At 47.8% G+C, this 22,049-nt stretch overlaps 2 protein-coding genes across 10 annotated transcripts in view; both read right to left on the bottom strand.

Annotated features, from left to right (window-relative positions):
• The window catches only part of SLC25A22 (solute carrier family 25 member 22), a 118,618-nt gene that overhangs the window by 85,273 nt on the left and 11,296 nt on the right, over window positions 1-22,049 (bottom strand). The window lies entirely within an intron of this gene.
• The window catches only part of PIDD1 (p53-induced death domain protein 1), an 80,064-nt gene continuing 74,036 nt past the window's right edge, over window positions 16,022-22,049 (bottom strand). The window contains exon 16 of the mRNA XM_039533464.1: window positions 16,022-16,062. The gene's annotated coding sequence lies outside the window, so the exon portion shown is untranslated. The remainder of the gene's footprint in view (window positions 16,063-22,049) is intronic.

Below are 22,049 nucleotides of genomic sequence, written 5' to 3'. Positions count from 1 at the left end.
CTTTAGGGAACAAAGAGCAAATCATTGGAATGCTCCTGTTCTGCCCGGCCCTAGGGACACAGAGGCAGGCAGACTACAGTCATGGGAGGGTGTGTGTGGGGGGGAACTGCTGTGCTGCTTTGCCATTCTTCAGCACGGAGAGCTCACAGAGCTACCCAATGTGTGCACACAATCAACTCCGCCTTCCCACAACATACCCACGGTGCATTTCTCACACTATCAATGATGGTGCCCACAACGTGGACATGATCTGTCGACAGAGGGAGCAAGTGTGAACACCCTTTGGTGATTTTTGTTTTGTTGACTTTTGGGTGTCGACGTAAGTTTTGTCAACAAAACTTGGTAGTGTAGACAAAGCCTTAGTCTTTGGGCCACTTGAGTAGAGATTGTTAATCTTGTTACTTTATTTGAAAATGTTTTGTGATGTGCAAAGACTGGGACTAGGAGGAGACCAGACTCATTTTCCCTGGTTACTCAAGACAAGTTTTGCAGCTAGTTCTTGGGAGGGAACTAGCCCACTGAACACACTCAGCTGGTGTGTCTCTGATCAGCAACGACACCTGTTAATTGTCCAGTACAAACCAGACACTAACCTGAACGTCAGGAAAGGGCTAACACTCAGATAGCTGAATCAATCCAAACCAGGTCTGGATCACTGGGGTTGTAGCTTATGAACAGAGATGTCATCCTTCTTGGGAAGTAGGTTTAATACCGAGCAGTGTTCAGACTCAGAGTGACTGTGTGGAAGAGGAGATGGAAACTGGTGCAGGAACAGTCAGAGAGTGTAGGGATCAGCCATGAGGTAAGAAGATTTTACACACAACAGCACTGTGGCCTGGGCCTGCAGGATGCAATGGCTCATGAGAAGCGAGGTGGTGATCTAAGCCCAGCTCCAAGGTGTGCTCAGCACAACTGGCACAAGTGAGAGCGGTCACCGCAGAGGCCAACTCTGCTGGGACAGCTAGAAAACAACCTTCAGGGCAGGGCTACCCATAGCATCCTGCCTCCCTGCAGGGTACAGCTCTGGGGATCCTTACTTTGCTGATGCTTCTGCTATGGTTAGAGAGAGGCCTTCAGTCTCCAGGGCTACTAGGCCAGCACCTCTAATTAGCACTAAATTAGATCACACACTCCCACTCTCTCACCATTTATCCAAGCAAGGATGTCCTGGGTTAATCCCCACAATTCCTAGGGGCTGGATGGATTTGACCCATCACTTGATGCCTCTCAATCCATCCCAAGCCTGCAGTTAGGGATGTGGTTATGGTATCCTATTACACTGTATCCATTTGTGTATTTTACAAAGTGAAGTCCTTTCCAATAATAGTGAGCCGCAGATACATCTGCCAAGCTTCACTAACTAGTAAGGCAACCACACAGTTACTGCGATGACATTTTGGGAATGTAAATTAACTGAAAACGTTTCCAGAGAGAAGTCTTCTAGCCTCCCGCCGTATAATAGACCACTGTGTACTAGCGCTGAGAAATCTCTCCCGGGGGCTCCTGGTGAATCAGACACTGCTCTCACTTGATACTTTAAATACTCTGTATTTCCTTCCTGCGCGCCATCTGCCTTTCAGACTGTAGGCTCTGTGCAGCAGACTGTTTGAGTCGCACACAGGGCTGGGCACCTCACAGGGCTTAGATAATAAAACACAGATGCCCCCTGAACCGCTGGATGGCAATACAGTGTTGCGCCTCTCCACAGCGCAAACACCAAATGCTACATTTATAAAATACCGTTGGGGATGCAGATGTGAACTCATCACCCGTCATCAGAAGCACAAAGGTTATAGGCTGGTCATCGCTGTACAGGCTGTGCCTTTAAGTAACAGAAAGCAGGGAATGAATCTCACTCCCCTCTCCTCCCTGCCTTTGCTCTTCGGCAGATACAGACCAAAGTCCCTGAAGGTAGAGGGGAGGGGGAAGGCGTTAAGCCAAGCAGCTTTCTGATTGGCTGCTGGGCAACAGAGGGCAGCACAGCCACTGGAAGGCCTCTACCTACCCAAGCTGCAGGGATGCTGCTTAATCAGCAACTCACAGCAGGCTGCTCCCTAGCCCTGCAAGAATGGCGTTCCTACCACAGACCAGGCCTGCAGCACCTCTCCCCCTCATCTCCTTTACAAGGCTTTTCTCCCCCGTTTGTCAAATGGGCGATCCCCACAGGCTGTCTGACCTCTCACAGGGGAGGGCTGCCCTTCAGTCCCAAGCCAGAAATGATGTTGGGGCAGATTCCAGCCTTGAGTTTTGACAGCCAGGCTTGCAAAACAGCAAGTCACAGTTTGTCCAGATCTCCAGCCGCCACCTCCCTGATTCACTCTCTAAATAGACTTGTTATCTCAGGGTTCCTAAACCTGTTCCAGGCCATGTTACAACCAAAAAGTCTCAGGGGACCCACCCTTCCCATCTAGCCATAAAGAAGAAAAAAAAATTAAGTGTGGTCTTGTGCTCATGGGGGTGGGAGAGAGGGTCACAACCCTCAGGCTGAGAACCTGCATGTTCTAAAGGCATTCAGTTCTGCAGACTCAGTTTGTGCTTCTCAGACATGCCAGGATGTCTAAGCATGTAAAACCAGTGGCTGGAGCACATGACTGGCAGCTGGAATGGCTGAAGTATAATCCCATCTCTGCCACTGACTCACTGTGTCATCTGGGCAAATCCCTTCACCTCCCTGCCCCAGATTGTAAAGATTGAGTTGTGATTTGCTGAGCACCCCCACAAGACCAGGCCCCCTTTAAGGCATCTCAAGTTGGGCCTTCAAAAATTAAGGCACCTCAAAAATCAAGTCACTTTTGAAGATCCTGGTCTCTGTATCCCCGTCTGTAAAATGGGGAATAAGAATGCTTTCCTCATAGGGGTGCTGAGAGACTTAATTCATGGATATTTATAATGCACTGAGACCGCTGGATGAAATGTGCTATGAGGGTAATGAAGACAGAATCATTTCTCCTGTGCATAGCACTCAACTGGTTAATAAACTGATGATTCCACCTACCAGGTCCTCTCCCCTGCCCAGAACTGTGAGAGGGAAAGGGCCGTGACAGTGCCGTGTCAGCACTGTGGGCGGGAGACAATCTTCAGACTGGATTGTTCTTCCTTCTTCTGTGTGATCCAAGGAACCAATGGCAGGTACATATCTCCAGAGCCCATTCTGTGGACACACTCCAAATACCCCCACAATCCCTCCCAACCCCCCAGGAGTTGTAATTTTCCTCTCTAAAAGGAAACCAAGAAAGACCTCTTCTCCCTGGCATTTCTGCAGCGAGCAAGGCAAACAGATTCCAGATGGGGCATGGTTTGCATAACTTCTGCTGCTTGTATTATTTGTACTGTGGTAGCACCTAGCCGCCCAGCCATTGGCCATCACCTCACAGTGCTAGGCACTGTACAAAGAGGAAGGGGAAAAAAAAAAAAAAAAAAAAGAGTCCATGAGCCAAAGAGCTTACAATCTAACTAAGCTCTGCATTGAAGGAGGGAGATTGGGCTGACCTAAAGGAAGACCCAGATTGCAAAAGATGGGTTTGTTAGCAAACTGCTCAGCACCCCCTGCGGGTTAGAGAGGGCACCCTGAATACTCATGTTCTTATACTGGCATCTATCAGCACAGCACCTGAGCACTTCCCATTGAGTTCAGTCAAAGTTGGGGCTGTTTAGCACCTTGGAGAAACTGTCCCAAAAGCCTCTGAGAAAAACCAAACGCTTTTCTCCTTAGTTGGCGGGAGTGTCTCTTTATATGGACAAGATTGAGCCATGTGCCCCATAAACCACTCACCTCAGCGCAGACAGAAGAACTAGTGAGGATAAGCAGTGGCTGCTTAGACTCAGGAGGGAGAGGTTATCTGATATATACTTGTCTCTGCTGTTGCTTCATATGTGGGGCCTTGCTGAGACTTCTCCATGTGTCAATACAACCCCCTTTTGGTGGTCCAGTGAGCAGCACCTCATGGAAGAGGAGCCCAGTCCAGAGGAAGTCATCTCACTGCTTTCAGCACAAAATAGTCACTTTCAGGCCAGCCACATTCCAGAATGGTTAGCAGGAGTGCATAGCAGGGCTTGTAAAAGGCATCCAATCAGCCAGGCAACCACAGGCTGGTTAGTCTGAGGTAAGTCTATATTGCAATCACAGGATTTAACTGCAGCTCGAGCTGACAAACCTAACCTAGCTTGGGGTCCAGAACTTGGAAGCCACAGCAGCTCAAGTTTCAGCCCAGGCTGTGTAAACCCACTCAGAACTCATGGAACTAGTCCACACTGCCCCGGCTTCTTTGCTCCAGTACGTGGGCTAGATAGATAAAAGCTAGATCAGATATGCCAGCTCAAGCTGCAATCACTCCTGGTGACTGCAGGACAGACATACCTCCCCAGACTGAAGGATAGAAAGGCCTGAACAGCAGGTCTGCCTCAATCTGAAATGAACTCCAGCTATACCTGAAAAGCTTGACTGCACTGGGAAACTGCTCCAATCCAATAACCAGAAGCCAGAAATTAGTGTACCTGCATTTAAACCGAGGTATAATTAATACCAGTATTGCAGTAGCACTTCGGGGCCCCAACTGAGATCAGAGCCCAGGTGTGCTAGGAGCTGTACAGACCCATAGTGAGAGACAGTCCCTGACCTGAAGAGCTCATACTCTACATAACAAATGGTTGGGGGGCAGAGGGAGAGGAAGAGGCGGCATGCAAACAGCTGGTCAGTGACAGAGGTGAAAACAGAACCTTGAAATCAGGGTTCTATGAGAACTCAGAACTCCCCCAATATCCACTAGACAATGCTGTCCCCCTAGTTCACTGGTGCAAATCCCAGTTTGTTCTTATCAACACTTTGCACTGGTGCTGACCACCCGTGCAGCTTCCCCAATTACCATGTCAGGGCTATTTGCTAGCATTGGCAAGCTCCAAGACACCAAGAAGATATATAGAAATCAGGGCTGTCAAGTAGTGAGAATTTTAATGGAGGGAGTTTTCAAAAATAAGTACAAGCAAGACTGCAGTTCAGCGAGACCTTCACAGGGCGGAGTTCTGCTACATAAAAGAGGGAGACATTTTAAGTGCTCCCTTACAAATTAAAGCATCTTCCCTCAGATGAGCGAGACTTGACAGGTGTAAAAATATTCACAGCGTCTCTCGCAAAAAAAGAAATGTTGCTAGAATTATGAAGACTTACGGAACCTGTGCCAACTCCCATTAAAAAACATTCTAGGAGAAGCATTAAAAAAAAAATTCTTGGCAAGGCAGTTTGGTCCAATGGATAAGATAGACTAGGTCTCTGGAGATGTGGGTTTTATTCTTTGCTCTGCTAATGACTTGCTGTGTGACTTTGGGCAAGTCACTTTTTCTCCTCTCATCCTATGTTTTGTCTATTTAGGCTGTAAGCTCTTCAGGGCACAGATGGTCCCTTATTGTGTGTATGTACAGCACCTCCTACAACAGAACCCTGGTTTTGGTCGGTGTCTCTATTTATTTATTTGATGCTACTGTAACATGCATCATAATTCTTAGAGCAATAGACACAAAGGTTGTGCCATTCATGTACAAAGGCAATTCCAATATTGACCCAATGTGTGACTTACAGGAAAGCTAGAAATGATACATGACCATAGCGTTGCAGAGCCAGCAGGACATTTCACGTGCATTTCTTCTTGCAAAATCCTCAGACACATTGTGACGCAAGGTCAGAGCTGTAACACAGCACCAGAAGTTGAAGCACCGCATTTTGTTTTAAACCAACCTTAAAGCAATTAAGAACAGTAAGGAAAGTCCTCTGAATTGCAAAACCTAATACATATTACTTTTCCATTTCTTGGCAACCATGGTGATTTTAAAATATAAATATATTTAATTCACTATTGTTGCCAAGAGATGAAATTTGTTAAAAGGGTAGCCAAAAAAAAAGTTTATATTGGTCCTACATTATTTTGTGCCTGATTATCCAACAGAGGGAGCAGAACTAACCAACCCCATTCCCAGTGTTGTCCCAGTACACAAGCCAGGAGCTAAACAAAACAAAGAGAACCATTGTGGCTTGAAATTTATGAGAAGCTTGAAGGGAAAGGGGGCCAGTGAATGGAGAAACTGAAGTTTGCTAAATGGAAAAACAAAGCTGTTAAGAAAAGGCATTTCTTTTTCAATATTCTGAGAGGGTCTGACAGGCCATGGAGAATAAAACCCAAAATGGATAGACACAGACACACCAGCTGACTGGGGTCCTTTAACTAGCTACTTTAGGAAGGGTTTGGCATAGATGCAGAGTGAGTGGCTTAGACCATTTATTCCGATTCTTGTGGGTACCAAAAGACAGACAAGGGGCTACTGGCAGGGGTATACGAAGAGCAGGGCCATGAGAGCCAGAAAAAAAAAAAAAAAGTTTCCTCAGTGCTTTAATACAATCAAGATATAAAAGCAAGTCATTAAAAACCCAAGAAGCCTGGTATAAAGAAGGTCTCCCCCCAGTTCATTACTTATAGTGGGAACACGCTGAAGCGACCTGCCACCCAGCTGAGATCTCCAGGAATGAAAGGCCCCATTCATTCCCCATGAGTGACAAAATAAGGATCCTGGCTCAGAGCCAGCTGCTGTACTCCAAAAACAGGGCCTTCAGAGGCCCCATCGAGAAGACTAAACTTCACTTCTGGCAGGAATCCCTGCATCATCTCATCAGGAGCAGTGCCTAACGCCCTCAGAATGGCTTCTCAGGGCTACGTGCTCTCCAGTAAGCTTCCATAGAGAGGCACTGGCTCGATGCACCAGCCTTTCACCTCTGTAGTCTTGGGTTTAACTACAAATGGTCATGAGCGTCAGACTCCATCTTAGGCCCTACTAGCACCCAACTGGCAGTCTTGAATCAGGGCTTGGCTACACTTACAAATTTGCAGCGCTGCAGCAGGGTGTGAAAACACACCCTCTGCAGCGCTGCAAATTGCGGCACTACAAAGTGCCAGTGTAGTCAAAGCCCCAGCGCTGGGAGCCGTGCTCCCAGCGCTGTCCGTTATTCCCCACAGGGAGGTGGAGCACGGACAGCGCTGGCGCTTTGACTACACTTAGCGCTTCAAAGCGCTGCCACGGCAGCACTTTGAAATGCAAGTGTAGCCACAGCCTCAGGAGAGTATTAAGGTTAGACTAGCAGTGCATGCTACTGGTCAGGGTTGGGGTGCATTGGTGGAGGGGGGGTAGGATGGGATGGCTGGGGGTGCTTTGGCAGAGCTGTGGGAGGGGGACCAGGGCAGGGGATTGTGCAGGTCAGGGTTGAGGGGCATAAGCAGAACTGGGATAGCTAGAAGCCCTGCAGAGAGAGTTTGTACAAAAGGAAGCTCACCTATTGGCTGTTGGCCAGAGCCAGGGAATCTCACAAGCATTAACATCTGCCCACAATGATGTTTACAGTCTGGTATAAGGCTAAGTTATTTTCCTTCTTAAAAAACCTTCTGCCCCCTAAGTTATCCCTTTTGGCAGATGCTGAATGATAGCACCAAATGCCAGAAATAGTCTCTGCTATTGCTACAAATATTCCAATGCTACAAATCAGGCAGCAAGAGCTCTGACGCTCAGCTACTGCTGCAGCACTGCACCAAAAGAAGAACACAGGATCGATACTTTGTTAACCTCACCCACATCTCTGGGACCCATCTTTCCCTGCCTTGTCCCAAACCTGGCATTTCCCTCCATCCCTGCAAACAGACATTCTCCAACAGGATCACCACCACAGGCTATGCTATATATATATATACACACACACACAATTTCCACTGCAGTGGACGAGAACAATGTTCCCCTATGTGACCCAACTGAACACACTTCTATTTCCTTTTGGGGCTAAAAGGGATGGGCATTTTTTTCTGCCCCACCCTATCTTATAGTACTAAATGCTGGTGAGCCAACTCCTCCACTAAATTGCCCACCCTCTTGGCTACTTTGACAACTCAGGCCTGGCCTATGCTAAAAAGCTGGGTCGATCCAGCTCCATCGCTCGGAGGTGTGAAAAATTCACACTCCTGAGCAATGTAGTTAAGCTGGCCTACGCCCTGGTGTAGACAGTGGTAGGTCAAGGAAAAAAACCTCTCAGAGAGGTGGGTTTGCTACAGGGATGGAAGAACCCCTTGTGTTGCAGTGGTAAGTGTTTAACGCAGATGCATTGCAGCACCTGTGGGGCTGTAACATTTCTAGTATAGACATGGCCTTACTGTGGGCCCAATGAGACCATGATCCTTCGCATACAGACTCATGTAAATAGAGATGGAAAGAGATACATTAGATCGTTCGTGCTAGTCTGTTCCCCTGCCAGCTCAAGATTCAACTCTTCATTTCAAAGTTTTTAAAAGCAAACACTATTTCTTTATTTTTTCCTCCCCATGGTCTGTGTTCTGCGGGAGGACTAGATGATCAGATTTAAAGCCAGAAGGAACCAAAGTCTATTAACATATATTGAAAGTGTTATTGGAAATATCTTGTGAATTAGTTATTCAGCAAATTCCCACTAAAGTTTTCTCTCTTGCACATGTTGGTATTTCACCAGAATCATGAGCTCTGTTCACACACACACACACACACACACACACACTTCCTTCAAAACTGGATGATCCTGAGTCACCACCTAGATGTCTGGCAGGAACAACTGGTGTGCACTCCTGCCAAGCAGAGAAGAGGATGTCATTATTAGGCAATAGGATCTGCTTAACCTGGCTACTAAGACACACGTTTGTGTGTGCTTTACTGACCTAATAAGGCATGTACAAATTATATTAATTCAAACAATCCTCGTGTGACCTAGGCAAAGGGCAGAACAAACCCAGTCGTGAGTGGTATCGAGGAATGGCATAAAAGTAAAACAATCTTGTCTAGACTAGGATTTAAAGGTCTGATATTAGATCAAGTTATCTAGTGCACTCTAGCCAATGCCTTTCAAAACTCTAGACAAAAACAACTATATTTTAACAGCACCTGCTAAACTGGTTGATTTAACTTGGTAACTCTTACATCTTTTAATCCTAGTCTAGACAATGCCTCTATGAACTAGAGCTATCTAAGTAAAGCCTAGGGGGACCCTACCCCTGAAATCCCATCCTGGGTGTCTACCAGAGAGTGATTTGAAAGGCAATGGGACTTCTGCTTCTAAATAATTTGGACGCTTTCAAAAATCCCATCCCAGGGGTGAGAAGAAGCAGCCTACATGTTTTTTTAAAAAAAAAAAAAAACAAAACCACCACCAATTTGGGGGCAGGTCCTAATCTTCAATCAGCGTAACAGGGTGTGTGGATGTTCAGCATAATGCTAATAGCTTGCACTTCTCTAATGCACTCCAACTAGGGAGCTCAAAGCAGTTTATTGTCTACCTTAGGGTTTTCTAATGCTGCAGTGTCAGAGCAGTGTCCATGTATAAAGCAATAGCAACAGCCACATCCCTTGTGCACTGAATGGGGTCTCTGGCTCTTCTCCCTTTTCAGCATCAAAACTCTGCGTGGGGTACGGGGTTGTTTTTTTGGGGGGGTCAATTTGTTGGCAATTTAGGGATAGAAGAGAGTCAAAACAGTTTCAAATCACTATTCTTCCCTCAACTCCCCAGCCATGGCACACACAGACTCAATGCTTCACATGCACTCAAGTCCCAGAAGTGCCACCGACATGTCAGCTTTCACCGTTAAACGGTATAAAGGAGAGGGGAATGGAAGCACCAAGAGGCCTGGCAATGTTATCAGATGGGGAAGGGAGAGGATCCTAGGGGACACTAGGAGACATACAGCAATGGGGACTGCATGAGGAGAGATTTTCTTTTATTTATTTAAGAGTCATTTGGACGTCATCACCATAAGCTGCAGTACTGCTTCGGGTGGGCCTCAGAGTCCCACATCGAGCAGCCAGCTGCCAATCACCTGTCTGAGTCTCAGGGGTTCGATACCATACAACAGGAAGGGGGCTGATGCAGACACAGAGGGCAACTGACCTTGATCAATGATCCCAATCTCTTACACCAGGGGATGGGCAATAATTTTCACAGGGGGGCCGCTCCACGAATTTTGGTAAGTCACCACAGGCTGCACATTTCTACTACATTAATGGAGGGAATGCAGGGTCTTGGAGGGAGTTTGGGTGCAGGAGGGGGTTCTGACCTGGGGCAGGGGGGTGGGGGGCAGGAGGTGATGTGAAGTGTAGGTTTTGGCCGGGAGGGGCTTACCACAGGCGGCTCCTGGCCGGTGGCACAGTGGGACGCTCAGGCAAGCTGCCTGCATACCATGGCCCCACGCCACTCCCAGAAGCAGCCGGCTGCTGACACATCTCTGCACGCCCCTTGGGGGAGGAGGAGGGCAGCAGGTCTCCATGCACTGGCCACGCCCACAAGCACCGCCCCCGCAGCTCCCCTGGGCCAGTTTCTGGCCCGGGGAGCTGTGAGGACAGTTCTGGGGGTGGGAGCAGCAGGCAGAGCTGCCTTCCCACCACCACCACAGTGCCAGCAGCCGGCCGCTTCCAGGAGTGGTGTGGGGCCACGGCTGAGCGTCCTGTTGCCCCACGGGACTTCTAGCAGCCCGGAGATCGTGAGGGAGCAGCCAGAGAGCCTGGTGAGCCAGACAGAAATGTTAGATGGGCCAGATCTGGCCCGTATTTTTCCCACCCCTGCTTTATACTGAACCCTACTGTTTAACGGGGGGATCTCCCACCTCAGTTCACGTGCCCACCTGGGACTGGGTATCTGTAGGAGGTGGGAAAGGGGATTAAATTGTTATATCAGCCTCCTAGACTTGAAAAACAGATCAGGATTTCCTGAGCAGAGGCCTGGCACCCCCTCTCCCCTGGCAGGAAAAGCAGGCAATCCCAGCAGCCTCTCTTCTCTCTAACACAGAGGTAGCCAGATCCCTGAACTCTACCATCACTAGAGAGGAGTGTTTCTGACAGCTCTGCTCACACCATGGCTATATTTGTTGAGTGCTGTCACCTCCCCCTGGTGCGTGCAATAGTGGGGAGGGAGGAAGAGCAGAGGAGGTTGGTCATATTTCTTCACACCTCCAAGGAAACGCATACACAGAGCACTTTCTAAAGCATGCCCATGTTTGTACAGTCCCTAGGGGCCTGGGAGACTGAATGGAGTAAGAGTCCCCCCGCCCTTTGTTGCTCTGCCACAGGCACCTGGTTATGCACAGAACTGACGCTTCGTAGGCCTGAAAAAAAAAAAAAAATCATAGCAGCTCTTGAGACGGAACAGAGCACAGGAATTGTAAAGCATCTTAAAGAAAAAAGTGCTGACATTTACCCTCCCATAAAATACCACAGAATCATAGGACTGCAAGGGATCTCAAGAGGTCATTTAGTCCAGCCCCCTGCACTCATGGCAGGACTAAGTATTATCTAGACCATGACAGTTCCAAGACTGTGAACGGGCACTTGTATGACGCAGTACATTCGTGAACAGAGGCAGTTCCAGTACTGACTCTACATGACCTTCCCTGGAAAGCTAGAAAGGGGATGCGTGACCATGCACTTACAGGGCAATCATCTTTATGTTTGTGACCTGCCTTGCAAAATCCTACCATTGCCATGCAAGGTCACAGCTGCATCCCATGATCCACACCCCTGAGCAACGTAGTCAAGCTGACGACCTCCGGTGTAGACAGCACTGGGCGGACAGAAGAATTCCTCTCTCCCATCGGAAGAGCCTCTCCTGTCGCTCTAGCGAGCGTCTACACTGAACCACTATAGCACTGCTGCTGTAGCGCTTCAAGTATAGACAAGCCCTTAGTTTTAACCAATCTTAAAGCAGTTAAGATCTGGTAGGGAGACATCCTTTGACCTTAAATACTTATATGGGGTGCTCTTTGTTTACAAAAAAATTGTTTGCCAAGAAATAAGAAAGAAAAATAGCTATTGTTTATATAGGGCCTACAACGTTTTGCATTCTGCTCCCACAGAAGGTGCATCAGAAGTCACCTGCCTGTGACCTTGCCATACACAACACTTAGAATCAAATGGTGTCCCCCTAGATCTATAGGGTGCCTTCTCCAGAAAGGGGTGTGTGGGGAAAAGAGGCCCTGTTAAAAATAACTGCCCTTCTGAGTTGTGTGACTAGGTTAATATATTAAACACAACAGCCACCACACTGAAACTCTGGGAGAACAAAGTCTTCCCATCACATTCAAACAATGCAGCCCTTTGAGGCCCAGTGTTCAGAGGGAGCTTGGACAGTGTAATTAAAGGCTTGTCTACATAGGTGGTTATACTGGTTTAAGATAAACCAGTATAGTTATACCAGTATAACTTCCCATGTAGACACTTACTCTAGCCAAAGAGGGCTTTTTCCCTGGTTTAGCTTATGTCGCTTTGGAAGCCATATATGCTAAACTGGAAAAAGCCACCTTTATTCTGGAATAGGAGTGTCAACCTGGGGAGTTGAGAGAGGTGTAACTGCACCAGCATGGCTATATCAGCATACAGCTCCGGGGCGGGGGAGAGGGGTTATTCCTAAGAGGGAAAAAACACTATACACATGGGGAGGGGGGAGCAAAAGCAATGCAGTCTCCTACCTCATCTCATGAGGAAGAGAGAAATAGCCTCCCCAAGATTTCCCTCATTCCTTCCAACAAAGAGACAGAAGCTCGGGGGGGGCGGGGGGGGGTGTCTTTTCACAACCTGCTCTCCTCCCCTGGAACCGCCTGAGGAGACAGTCTTAGGCTTTGGCTACACTTGCAGATTTGCAGCACTGCAGCAGGGTGTGAAAAAACACCCTCTCCAGCGCTGCAAATTGTGGCGCTGCAAAGCGCCAGTGTATGCTAATCCCCACAGGGAGGTGGAGTACGGACAGCGCTGGGAGAGCTCTCTCCCAGTGCTGGCGCTCCGACCACACTCACGCTTCAAAGCGCTGCTGCGGGAGCGCTCCTGCGGCAGCGCTGTGCAGCGCTAAGTGTAGCCAAGCCCTCAGTCTGCATGATCTGCTTTCCAAAGTGAGAGCTTGTTCTAAGGCCCACTGAAGTCAATACAGTACCCCCAAATGAGAGAGAGACTGAGGCCTGGTCTATATTAGGAAATTACGTTGGTGTAACATCGCTCAGGGGTGTGAAAAATCCCCACTCCTGAGCGATGCAGTTAAACTGACCTAACCCGCAGCGCAGACAGTGCTAGGAGAATTCTCCCATTGTCCTAGCCTACCGCCCCGTGGCTAGGCGGAGTACCTTCGCAGAGGAGAGAACCCCTCCAGTCAGCGTAGGTGGTGTCTTCACTGAAGCACTAGAGCGGCATCACTGCAGCATTTTAAGTGTAGACAAGCCCTGAGGCAGGAATGCCTTTTGAACCTAGTACTTGCTTTCTGCCTCAAGGGGAAAAAAAAAAAAAAAAGATTTTCTTCTGGGGGGTGGGGAGGCTCATTATGAGCTAAATATAAAGAAACCTGAAGGAAAAAAAATTATTCAATGCAACTAAGGACAGATTTTTATTAAATTTTTCATTTTAGAGGAAGTACTTGTAGTAAGCATGAGACCAGCCATATAGAAAGTAGTGCTGCCTGCCACAGGATATAAATAACTCCAGCTGTTAGTCTCTAAGGTGCCACAAGTACTCCTCGTTGTTTTTGCTGATACAGACTAAAACACAGCTACCACTCTGAAACCAGCTGGAGATGTAACACTAATTCTGGTATTGTGGAGCACAGCTTGGACTCTATAAAAGGACTTATAAATGGAAATCCAGAGACAGCCCATTGGGCCTGCATTTCCCACTGCAGGGTTAAGCAGAGAATGATCGCTGCCTCCAGCAGTCCTCCTGGAAAAGCAGCAAACACATGATTTGCCTGCAGAACTCTCTGCCACAAGATGTCTTTGAAGCCAAGAGCTCAGCAGCATTCAGAGAAGGACTGGACATTTATATAGATAACAAGGGCATCCAGAGTAACACCAGTAAGGGTTAAGGAAACTCAACCAAGAGTTTCAAAAAGGGTATAAACCCTCAGGAATCAGCCTCTAGCAGTTGGGTGTTGGAAGGGAACTTGGGATTCCCTACAGGGTAGGTTATCCCATAACTGAACCGCACCTCTCTCTGAAACAGCTGGCACACCCCACTGATGGAGAGGAACACTGGACTTGATAGGACACTGGTTTGATCCAATATGGCAGCCTCAACGTTCTTCACCTCTCAGAAGGGGCCACACCTGCTCTAGCCTTCAACAGAAAATAGAGCTGTAGGGGTGGGGATTCAGGATGGCACAGGAATCTATTGAGTCCGCCAAGCCCTTTGTTTCATGGGTACAGGAGCATACCTGCTCTTCTCCAACATCACAAATCACACGGTTCCCCTCCCATCTCCACCATTTGCTGACACTGCCTAGGAACACAACAAAATGGCTCCTATCTAAGAGCATTTCAAACAGGGATGCATTGGCTACTTCCTCCCTAAAGAGGTTAGTGGTTACACCGGGGAAGCCTATGGATACTATCTCTATGCCAACCGTTGGCATTTCCAAGGCGACTACAATGGCACAAATCCAATTGACTCTGGACTCTCTGGCATAAAGTGATTCATTGAAGTTCTCTCTCACATCAGGCGCTGTGAAATAGCAGTCTCTTCGGTGGTCTTTAAAGCAGAGAAGCTGTTTAGCTATTTCCAGTATTTGATAAAAGCTACAGACAAACAAAACATGCACACTGTCCTGGATATGGGATCTTTTCTTGCTTTAAGCACATTTTGTATATGTATATTGAGTGAAAGTAGATGTGGGACACATTTTACACATCAATAATCAGATAAGACAATTATTATGTGTAAAATTACACATGTACTGGCCAATGCCCCCCAATCCCCCAGGTACATCCAGAGTAATTGGTCTATGACATGATTGCCGATTCTCAATAAATAAATTCCGCATAATACATATATTTCCACATACCATTGAGAATCTTCAAGGGTTTTTGCAAAATTATCCCTTTGTTCAAAGCTTGCACAAGAACCCTGCTCTCTCAATTCCCAGCCCTGTGCTGCAGCCTCTAAACCAGGGTTTCTCAACCTTTTTGATAACAGTGACCCACTTGCCTTCCTAAACTGTGTCAGGGAGATCTCAGGGACCAGCACTGGTCCACTCATTGAGAAACACTCTCTACACCACCCGGCCTACAGCATACAATAACCACCCTATTAAATCTGATATTAGCTCTCATAAGACAATTGTGTTAGCAATAGAGTAAGCATGGTCTCACAGTTAAGGAAACTGACTGGGCGCTCTGCCGCAGACTTCCTGACCTTAGGCAAATCACTTAGCCTCTGTGCTTCAGTTCCCCCATCTGGAAAATGGGCATATTGATACTCCCTTTCTCCCACAATGTCTATTTACATGACAAGTGCTTCAGGGACTGTCTTACTATGTGCTTGTACAGCACCTGACACAACAGGGCCCTGATCTCAGCTGGGAGTTCTAGGCACTAGTGTCACACAAAGTTGTTAAGACTAACAAAATTGTTATGACTTTCCAGCAGATCAGAATGTACAACACCCGTATGTCTGGGTTAAATGATCCTTTGGGATCAGCAAGTCCATATGTAGGAGGTATCACATCTGCACTGAGCTGACAGATGAACGTTGTGACACCAAGGTGCCTGGGTACACATATGCCCATCTGAGCAGGCTATGCACATACTTGCAAAGCGTCACCCTGTCTGCCCCAAACTATGAATTACCCGATCTGCCTGGAAGGAGCAGCTCAAGGATGCCTTTGCACTGCTGCTGATACTGAATAAGCATGCCCATCCCTTCAATGCTATACAAGCCCAAGAGGGGGACAAACATCCCATGCCCCGTCCTTCACACAGCAAAGGGATCTCCAACAGTGAGCAGAGCTTGGCTCATGCATACGCCCACACACCAGGCACAGCAGTCACCACACCATCTTTTCTTCCAGAGCCAAATTCAGACCATCTGTTGAAATATTTCTGCAAATCACTTCTTCCTTCGGTTAGAGCTGGAGGCTGGTTGTGGTTATTTATCTACAGCACTTGTCACAGTAGGATCTGAGCCCCTTCCGTTGCACTCTTAACTACATTCAAAGAACAGGAGGGAGAGAGGTCGGTGCATCCCCATTCCACCGTTTTTGCAAAACTTACGCTGAAAGACAAAAGCTACTTGGGTCAAGCAAACTTCTGACTGCAAACCGAGTGATAAGACGACTGTTCCCACAGATTATCCAGCCAACGAGGGTCAGAGCAATGCAGTGTAATTTTGCACAAGCACAGGTTTATAACGGATTTAAAATGCTCCCATAAAACAGCCAGGCCCACTGAATGAGACAGGCTAACAAGAATGCCTGCTGCATATGCACACAGGCTGAGAGCTTTTTCACCAATGGGCTGAAAAGGAAGCTTATGGGCAGCATGCGGGATGGTTACATGTGGGATGGTTACAGTGTTGCTGTAGCTGTGTTGGTCCCAGGATAGGAGACAGATTGAATAATGGGAGGTAATGACTTTTATTAGAACAACTTCTGTTCATGGAAGCGTCAAGATCTCAAGCTTCATAAAGCATTTGAGGAAGAGCTCTGTGAAGCTTGAAAGCTTGTCCCTTCCTCCAACAGAAGCTGGTCTAATAAAAGTCATTACCTTACCTACCTGGTCTCTAAAATGCAGGTTTGTTTTGGAGGAGCAATGTAAAACCGGAGAGGGAAGTGAAACGACCAAAAAGGGAGATCACGCTTTAATGCAACAGACCTAAGGTACTTACCTGGCCTACCATTACTATAGTATCTAAGCACCTCACCATCTTTAGCGCATTAGCCTCAGAATACCCATAAGGCAGGGCCATGCGGTTATCCTAGTTTTACAGATGGGGATTGGAGATACTGGGAGGCCAAGATCTGCAAAAGGTATTTAGGCACCTACCTCCCACTGACATCAGTGGGAGTTAGGCACCTAAAGTGATTTGCCCAAGGTCACACAGGGAGTCTGTGGCAGAGCAAATAATTAAACCAGGGTGTCCCAAGTCCTACTCTCACCCCCGCCCTCAACTGACCATCCTTGGTCCTACTGGACTATCCCTCCTCTTCATCAGACATTGAGACAAAACGATTTTTCTTAAGCTTTCCCACGGCTAGGGTAGGGAGGATGGTGTTACTGGATAGCATACTGGACCTCAGGAGACCCAGATTCAATTCCCAATCGAAGATCCCCTGTGCAACTCTGGCCAAGTTGTTTCGGCTACCCTGTCCCAGCTCCCTATTTGTAAAAATGGGGTGTTGTGAAGAGAAAAATCTATTAATTGTGAGGGGCACAAATACTCCAGCAGATGGCCATACAAGTACCTAGATAAATTGCAACATTGATACTAGTGCTGGAAACTCTAGTTCAGACAAGGCGCTGTCATGTACGCCCCTTCCCACCAATACATCATTTAGCTCTGCTAGAAGGAGGGTCAGATTACACGGTTCCAAACTTCAGGTGTCCTGTTTGCACTAGCACTGATCCCATGCCATATGTTTGGGAGCCATATTGCATTAAGTTTATGTAACACTGTAGGCTGGGGACTGTATGCAGCTCCAGAGGGGAGGGGGACCCGAACTCCTGAAGTAACCAAAAAACAGTGGAAGGTGAATCCGTCAGGTTGTAAATACCTTCAGAGGGGGTGGGGGGAAGGCGGCTTTTGGCATAAAAAAGTCTGCCTTTAAACTAACTCAGAGCCTTCTTTCTGATCCAGCAAACGGACAGGCCCTTCTATTGGGGGGGACGGGAGGAAGACACGGGACAGCCATTAGAGCAGGGTTGGAAAGACTTTGGCCTGTTAGGGCCCCATAGAACTGATGGGTGGCTCCTGGTAGGTTTACATCAGTCGGTTTGTTTTCTCTGTAATGCTTTTACCTTAAGCATAAAGGTGCTTGCATAGAAAGAGTTGTGTGGTAACTGGAACTGCTGACAATATATCATTCATAGCCCTCGGTGAGAAAGCAAAGCACAGGCTCTGGCTGTTAGGCAGACTGGCTTTCTTGGGATGGTGTAAAGCAGGGGGATGTGCAGCCTTAAAACCTTCACTCAGAAGAGAGCAGGATGGGGTCCCTGCCCAGAGACAGGTGATGACTGTAGACCTGATGAGGCACTTCTGAAGTGGACCATGGAGGGAGATGGGTAGAGGTGCAGTTACCCTGAAACTGCAACCACCACCACAAATGGAGCTGCAACAGTAGGAAATTTTAAACAGCTTATTATAGCCACAGCCACACACAAGAGTGCTTGCAATAATGCACAAGTACCAGCACCACTGCAACTGCATGTGCTTGGAGCCAGGCTTCCCCCATCACAGCTTACATCAAGTCACTCTGCAGGGCTGCAGCACTATTGTAGATTGAAGGTAGAAAGGTAGGACAGTCCAGTGATCAGGGCACTAGCCTGAGACTTCAGAGACCCAGGTACAAGTCTCTGTTCCACCCTAGACTTCCTGTGTGACCTTGGGCAAGTCACTTAACTAAGGCTCAGAGAGGTTATCCCCACTGCATGGAAAGGCAACAGCAGTTCCCTACCTCACAGGGGTGCTGGGCAGATAAATACATTGTGCGGGGCTCAGATACTAAAGTAATGGGCTCCATTACAAGTATCTAAGATTGAAAGTGATGGCACTACAGCTGCACTGTTGCACCTGCTCCTTCTACCCCATTCCTAGTGTGCTTCAATGACCATTTTGTGCAGTGTGCCAGACTGCCTCTGGTTCACTTCCTCATCTGGAAGAGTGCAGTTTCCCCTGTTCTGTGCATATAAGTGTCCCACTGTAGACCGTGCAGAGCGTGCACTTGAAAGGCTCAGAGAATACGGTAGTGAAATACACAAGACATTTTTCAAGCTAGCTGCTACTGTATACGCTTGGGGGGAGGGGAGGGGAGGGAAGAGAGACACAGATCATCATATAAAGTGAGACGCTAGATTTTTCCCTGCCCTGGTGTTGCCGGCACAGAGGGCCAGAGGCAGCAGCAACAGTGGTTCGTTGCCCGGTGTGCTTCGCTCCAATAAACACACCAAGGTGGAGAAGCAGACAAAGTTTGAGATCTCAAAAAAAGGTGGATGCTCGGAGACAGACACGTCTCAAATCAAGCAGCCCAGATAAAAGCAGCTCTCTCTCTTTATACATGATTTCAGCTAAGCATCTCTATTACCCCCACTCCTTATCCCCCTTTACTCCCCCCTCTCATAGTTCCCATATAGCGGATACATTATAAAGCAGCAATTACACTAAGCAGGTTAAGTCATACTTGGCAACAAACAAATCATCTCGTTAGTGACTTTTTCTTGACTGGTTATTTTGTTTTACTCCCTCTTCGTTATCCTGCTTTCCCACCCCCTCCTTCTAGCCAGGTGCAAGCAGGCCTAATTATCGCCTCCTGGTATCAGTGTTGCACTGATAACTAGCTGCTATACATTCCATTCTCCGTTACTGGCTTGTGAGGTCGATTACAGTTTAGCTTGGGGCCCTCTAGACAAGCATAGAATAACTTTGGTTCATTTACCAGATGCCTGATGCCACCAACACTGGTGCAAGAATGATAACCACCTTGCCAGTGTCTTTCATGGCACGATAGTGTTTGAACCCTGATTTTATACATTGCCAGGAATTTTATCATATCTCGTGAGACACCAAGCCACCCCGGGGCATGTTTCTTAGACAGGGCACATTTCTCCAGGTGGCTTCGTACCTAGCATGTTACCTCCCCCTTTGTCATTAGCCCAGTTGCACTGGCCATCGGACAAGTGAAAGGAGCCGGATTAACAACGGAGGTGTCTGAAATCTCTTCTGCCACGGAATAAGTATGCGACAGACAGCAGCAATGCCTTCGCCAGGCCCTGCTCATACCACCTGCTCTAGGGGAAGGAGGGGTACTCAGGCTCCGTTCCCCCTTTCAATCCTTGCCTGCTCTGTAAGAGTGACCACAAGTGCCAGTCACAATTGGCATGCTAGTGGGCGGGTGGGCCTTCTTGCTTCACACCAGCCCTCAAACCCCTGCTGCACAGTAACCAACTCCGGTCGTTAATGCCCTGAGCTGGATTGAAACCAGACACCTCAAAGTGAAAGGCTCCCTGGAGGCCTGATCAAATACTGATGTCAGTGGAAAAATGTGAGCCTCTGAGCAGGTTGTCTCCCCATCCCAACAGCCTTGGTAAAAAAAACCACACCAAGGCCCCAGCTACATTGATACAGTAGCCACGTGTGACGGTGCTGTTCAGACATGGTCTTTAGCGAACCATGTTGTAGATACTGTTTGGCCAGCACCTAAAGACCAATCCCCAAAAAACTTAGAACCATGCCTTAGGGGAAAAAAAAGGGGGGGGTGCACGCGCATCAGGGGCTGGCTCCAAAACAATTTCTAACATGGCTTGGCCCAGTTCACACAAAGTTGGACCAAACCATGGGCTTGGATCACACCATCAGCTATTAGGCACAACTGTACAGACCCATGTTATGGCCTGAGCTCGCCAGGAGCCCTGTTTTGAACCCAAAGAGGAAGGATGAACTTGTGGGTAAGGCACTAGACTGGTTCAGAGGAGCTCTGAGTTCAATTCCCAGCTCTCTAGAACTTATTTCCTATGTGACCACTGAATATGTTGGTGCTTCAGTTTCCCTCCCCCATCTGCAAAATGAGAGCTGGGCATTCTTCCTCCCCCAGCACGGAGAGCTCACTGTACAGTTCACTTTCCCCTTCCCTTCACCATAACGGTAGAAACAATGAGCTGTTTAAATAGATGTGAGTAACTCACAAGATCCTGTATTCGCTTTCTGCCAAGATCAGGCTTTCCACCCCCCTTTCCATGCTAGTTAATAGGCAAAGCAGAACTTGTCTGGGAGCTGGAACTAGAAGTAACAGTTTCATGTTCACAGTGCCTCAGAGACAGCTAATAAATCTGCCTGGAAGGGGGAAGAACAAAAATGCAGCTAAAGTGGCCTCGCCCAGCTGGAAGAGCAGAGACTGTATTGCCAGTGAGTGCAGGTGTCTTGTACGAAACATCAGAGGGAGAGGAATGTGGCAGAAGCAAAAGGTGGCCTCTGTATCCCAGGGTGGGGATGCAGAGAGTGCACATGTCCAGGGCTTGAAAAAAATCCACCCACTACCAGGCACGAGTAGGAAACTTCCTCAGGTGCTCAGACATTAGCCACTGTGGCAATTCTCTTTAAACAGAATTTTTCTTCTCCCTTATGCAGTGCAGGGGGGGGGGGGGGGTGGCGGCGGCTGCTCTCCTCCAACAACAGCCAGATAACATGGAGCAAGGGCTTATATTCACTGGGTGCCTCCTTTTCAGGCAGGGAACCGTCTTGCTGTTAAGCCAGTGGACTGGGATTTTGGAAATCTGAGTTCGCTTCCTGGCTCTGACAAACTTCTTTTATGACCTTGCGCAAGTTTCTGCGTGCCTTGGTTCCCCATCTATAAAACAAGGGGGAAAATCCTTCATTTCTCCCACCCTCTGTCTATATTATCTATTTAGACTGTAGGCTCTTTGGAGCAGAGAAATTGTTTCTCACTAAGTATATGTGCAGCCCCTTGCACAATGGGGCTCAGGTCTTGGCTGAGGCCCCCCGGTGACACTGCAACGCAAAGAGTAATAATGCCCAGAGCACATCTAAACACAGTCCAGCAGACTAGCCTCTGTCCAGCAAAGCACAGACTGATTGGACTTAAGCACATGCTTTAGTGTTCTGTTGAATTTAATCACCAACAAGAATCTCAACAGTTGGAGGGGCGGAGGGATGGGCTTCCAGCAGGTCACTGCTCCTGAACCTGGTTGGTACCAACCCCTCTTTTCTTTCCTATAGGCCTCTGGCTAGAAAGCACATGGTAAATTGTTCACACCTAGGGAAGGGGGAGAGTTGGGCCAGGAAATCTTAAAACCCCACAGGCTGACAGACAGCATGGGCAGAACGTTGGCACAGGAAGGCCTGAAAGTGTGTAGTCATCCAACTGCATTATAGGGACAACAGCACCAAGCAGTGGAAAACAAGAGCAGGAGCTAATTACAGTATAAAAGGTTTTAAATGAAACAAATAGCAAATTGCATTGCTGTCCCCCCCCTACAAAGAGACTGCATTGGGCTGCTCTAATCTGAGACCTCAATAGCCCCATTTAAAAA

This window comes from Mauremys reevesii, linkage group 4 (assembly GCF_016161935.1).
Source record: "Mauremys reevesii isolate NIE-2019 linkage group 4, ASM1616193v1, whole genome shotgun sequence".
Lineage (NCBI taxonomy): Eukaryota > Metazoa > Chordata > Testudines > Geoemydidae > Mauremys > Mauremys reevesii.
Note: the sequence above shows the minus strand (reverse complement) of the source record. Positions and strands in the feature narration are given on the sequence as shown.